Source organism: Poecilia formosa, unplaced genomic scaffold (assembly GCF_000485575.1).
Source record: "Poecilia formosa unplaced genomic scaffold, Poecilia_formosa-5.1.2 Scaffold581, whole genome shotgun sequence".
NCBI lineage: Eukaryota > Metazoa > Chordata > Actinopteri > Cyprinodontiformes > Poeciliidae > Poecilia > Poecilia formosa.
Window position 1 is genome coordinate 129,792 of NW_006800520.1, and position 4,820 is coordinate 134,611.

The 4,820-nt window shown below is 42.0% G+C and overlaps 1 long non-coding RNA gene across 1 annotated transcript in view; it reads right to left on the reverse strand.

Annotated features, from left to right (window-relative positions):
• Positions 1-281: 281 nt before the first annotated feature.
• LOC107834311 (uncharacterized) overlaps positions 282-4,820 on the reverse strand; it is a 17,945-nt gene continuing 13,406 nt past the window's right edge. Inside the window, exons 2-3 of the long non-coding RNA XR_001660101.1 lie at positions 2,292-2,297; positions 282-294 (exon numbers count right to left, since the gene is read on the reverse strand). This is a non-coding gene — a long non-coding RNA (uncharacterized LOC107834311). The remainder of the gene's footprint in view (positions 295-2,291; positions 2,298-4,820) is intronic.

Sequence of the window (4,820 nt, forward strand, 5' to 3'; positions counted from 1 at the left end):
CACACACACACACACACACACACACACACACACACACACACACACACACCCTCCCTCTCTGGTGTCTGGACAGCATCAGTAACACGTAAAGTGCAGGATCCCCCGTTTTACAAGCCGTTTTGGGCCACATCAAAGCGTTCTCTGCTCCATGAATCTCAGCGATCGAAGCGCCGCAGCGCTTTGGGTCGGATCTGGAACCTGAATGTCTACGCTGCACAGATCTGAACCCGGTTCTGGTTCTGTGGTTCCACTGAAACACTTTCCTCTAATCTTTAAACTCAATTTATCAGCTTTCTAAAGTCCTCATGCCTCTGCAGTTCTTTCACACAATCAAAACCAGAAGTTGTCGTGTTTCTATTGACCATAAAATTATGCAAACTGGAATTATGGAAATAAATTTAAAACTGCAGTTTTTAACTTTATAAAGAATAAGTTTTTACATATTTATTCAAACTGTCTCCATGTTTGTTATGAGACAGATAATCTGAGAGCAGATCGATCTGCTACATGAGCTAATATTACTGTCTGAAGAAATGAACCAATTAGAGCTAGGAGGCGGGGCTTAGCGCTGTCACTCATTCTCATGTACTCACTGCTAAATGTGCTAATAGAGGAGAAACAGCTCACCATTTATTTGCTACACTAGCAAAAAACAACATGGAGAAGGAGAGATGGGAGGAGCGGCGCCACAAGGAGGGTGATTGACAGCACTAAGACCCGCCTCCTGGCTCTGATTTGTTGTTTCTGTTTAGTACTGGGAGAAAACAAAATTTTTTTATTTTTTTCACAGATCATCTGTCTCATAAACTGGTGACCTATGTAAAAATATATTTTTATTAAAAGTTAAAACTGCAGCTTTAATGGAGACACAAATAAAAAAAATGTTTCATTAAAAACGTTTCTGTGTTAAGATGAGGGGTTTTTCGGTCGTAATGAAATAAGTTTATTTTGTAAAACTTAAAGGAAACAGTTTGTACACATCATGAGTCACATGATCAACAACAGGAAGTTACAACTGCTGGAAACGAAGAAGAAGAAAACAGGAAGTGGTAGGATGATAGGAAGAAAGTAAAAATATTCATATCTTTAAAGAGAGCAAAAGAGGAAATACAGAACAAAGAAATATTTAGCTTTCTTTTAAAACTAATCCACATTTTCTGAGCGATGGATAGAAATGATTTGTCTGGATGTGAAACTTTAAATAAGAAGAGTGAGATTTTAAAATGTTTGGGCAACAACTGAAATTTTTTAAAACATTTCTTAAGGAATTATTGACTTAAAACAAGCTGATATTTCCTCCTGAAAATTTACTTTATGTTAATTTTGTCTTATTTAAAGTGTACTGAAATATTTTCAGTAGAAATCATATTAAAAATACCTGGTAGAATTTAGTGTTTTTCCTGTTAAGATCAAAAATAGATGTTCTCAAATTTACTGTTGGATTTTTGCTAATGTGTCAGTATTTTGTAGATTATTTTAAATGAATTAAAGTTTAATTTTCAGGGTTTTTTTCTCTTTTTGTGAAAGTTTCCTTCATGTTTCTAACAGATCTTCCTCTCGACGTCACGGTGGAGAAAGATGCCGCCCTGCACGTCATGGCTGTCGTCATGGTAACAGCCAAATAAATAAGGCGGGTCAACAGGTAGAGTCATGTCGACAGAGCGATCTGTCTTTGTGACAACGACCCGGTTCTGTAATCAACGACCCGGTTCTGTAATCAACGACCCGGTTCTGTAATCAACGACCCGGTTCTTACAGAAGGACCAAAAGCTGATCGGCGGCGAAGTGAAAACGTTTTCCAGGGTTTCGGACCAAAACGTTTCACTTTTTGTCTAAACTTTCACATTAAAATCAACTTTTATCATCACTCAGTCTTCAGTTCATGTAACAACTTTTTTCTGTCTAGATTTTACATCAAATATCTTCACAGACTTGAAATAGGACAAAATAATTTACAAGTAACTTTTCAGCAAAATAAAGTCAGAAGTTTAATACTGAGAAAAAGTTTTAGTTCCACTGGTTGATTATTTCATTATAACATGGGAAAATATCTTATAAGTGAAATAGTTTTTATCAGTAATAAGGAATTATTGACTTTAAACAAGCTCCCATATTTACTGAAAAGTTCCTTGTAAACTATTTTTGTCTTATTGTAGTCTGATTTTCACCATTTAAACGTAACATTTAGTGTTTTGCAGTGTTCCTCATCGTCGTCCTGCTGCCTTCAGGCGCTGTGGGTGAAAACGTGAGCCGGTCCCGTCTGTTGGTCTCACCTGCTGCCTCTATAGGACAGTAAACTTTGCCACAGTAGAAAATGCCAGAGCGAATATTTCTCTTTGCTTTTCACTCGCCACTCCTCGGCGCTGCCAGACGCTCAGGGAGGTCGTCTATTCATCCTCGTCTGTTTGCTCTTTGTTTCAGAGCCGCCGTGTTTTTCCAGTGAGCGACGTTTTGGAGGAAACTCCCTCCTCAGAAGTTGACTTTGTGCAACCGTACGAGCCGTCTTCATGCCAGAAGACCCATAATTCATCAGCTGCTCTGTGCTGTCATCACCTGACTCCGCCCACTCCTCTGCAGCCGCACCTTTCAGCTCTGCTTTACATCCACCTGCATCTGTCAAGCTCATTTCATTCTGGATCAGATCAAGGTCAGGAATGTTCTTAAAGGGCCGGATGCACCAGGACATACTGATAAAACCCGTTAACAAGGTGCTAAAATATTAATAAATAAGGATAAGGACTTCTTAAATATTAAATATTACACAACGTTTACAGATTCACAATTATACAACTGTACAGCTTTGAAAAGCATTAGTGGAGCCTCCTGCACAACCAGCCAGAATGCAGCAAGTGGTTTCTGGATGGTGAGTCGACAATAAATCCAGGAGCCATTGTACAGCAGGGGGATAACCAGCTGACCAATTGGTGGAGATCAGCTGGGGTTGCTAGGTAACAGGTGGAACTCAGCTGGGGTTGCTAGGCAACAGGTGGAACTCAGCTGGGGTTGCTAGGCAACAGGTGGAACTCAGCTGGGGTTGCTAGGTAACAGGCGCAGTGCCAATCAATTGCGACTGAAACATTTGGAGGTTTTTCCAGACATGAACCGGTTTGGGGTTTTGAAACAGTGCAGATCCAAATAGAAGAACAAAAATGAGCAAAGTGTGAATTTTGTATAACAGGTTTCCTTTAAAATCAGCAGAAATATGAAATCCATTCTGTTTAAATGACTGAAACCGTTTTTGTGATTCTTCCATCGACCAAAACGTTTCGCCGTTTTCCTGAACATGTTTGCAGGTTTGGTGGCTGCAGAGAGTTTTTACTGCAGAGCAAACAGGCAGAAACTCCTGTTCTTCAAACAGGTGTATCTCGGCTCCGGTCGGGTCCAAAAGCAGCTTCGGGTTTCCCTCCATGTTGGAGGACGACTCGGCTCTGCCATCTCTGTGGAGAAAGTCAGGAAACATTTAATCATCAGCAGAATGTCGGATCCGGTCGTGTTCACTGATTATCTTTATTTAATGATGATTTGATTTTTGGTTTAAACTATAAACCTGTTGTTTCTTTTTTCAGCAGCCAGTTTTCTAAAACGGATCAGAACCTGATGAATCCATCGGCTGTAGAACAGAAACACACTGCAAAACACCAAATCTAATCTAACCTAGGATTTTTGGTTCAGCTGAATTTATACAAAACTAACTTAAGTCAGTAATTTGTTAATATTAATAACAAAAGGCCCAGCTTTTCGGGCATTGTGCCGTTACCTAGCAACCCCAGCCAAGCCACCCCGTTACCTAGCAACCCAGTTCTAGTTTGACTGGCAGATTATCTTATTTATAACAAGTAAAGGCGGATAGTAACTAGTTCTGCTTAGTTGAGTAACTTTTTGAAATAAAAACTTTTACTTTTACTGAGGTCATTTCCTGTTTTCTCTCTTCAGTTTGAAAAGTTAAATCCAGATCTTTGTTTTCTAAAGAAACGCTGTGTATTCACAGGAAGTGCTCCACTTTGTTCTAGTGTGTGTGTGTGTGTGTGTGTGTGTGTGTGTGTGTGTGTGTGTGTGTGGAGAGGCTGTTGGGTAATCCAGTGTTGACCAGAGGCTTGGTGCTCCATTACAGGTCACAGCTTGAGACAGAGGGTAAACAAATTCCTAACTAACGAGGAGGAAGAGGAGGAAGCCGGCCTTCATCCCTCTGCCCTCCACCTTCCAGACTCAGGTAATCACTGCTGAAGCTGCTGAAGCTGAAGCTGCTGAAGCTGCTGAAGCTGAAGCTGCTGAAGCTGAAGCTGCTGAAGCTGCTGAAGCTGCTGAAGCTGAAGCTGCTGAAGCTGAAGCTGCTGAAGCTGAAGCTGCTGAAGCTGAAGCTGCTGAAGCTGAAGCTGCTGCTGCTGAAGCTGAAGCTGCTGCTGCTGAAGCTGAAGCTGCTGAAGCTGCTGAAGCTGAAGCTGCTGAAGCTGCTGAAGCTGCTGAAGCTGCTGAAGCTGAAGCTGCTGCTGAAGCTGAAGCTGCTGAAGCTGAAGCTGCTGCTGAAGCTGCTGAAGCTGAAGCTGCTGCTGAAGCTGCTGAAGCTGAAGCTGCTGCTGAAGCTGCTGAAGCTGCTGAAGCAGCTGAAGCTGAAGCTGCTGCTGAAGCTGCTGAAGCTGCTGAAGCTGCTGAAGCTGCTGCTGCTGAAGCTGCTGCTGCTGCTGAAGCTGCTGAAGCTGCTGCTGAAGCTGCTGAAGCTGCTGAAGCTGAAGCTGCTGAAGCTGAAGCTGCTGAAGCTGCTGAAGCTGCTGAAGCTGAAGCTGCTGAAGCTGAAGCTGCTGCAGCTGCTGAAGCTGCTGAAG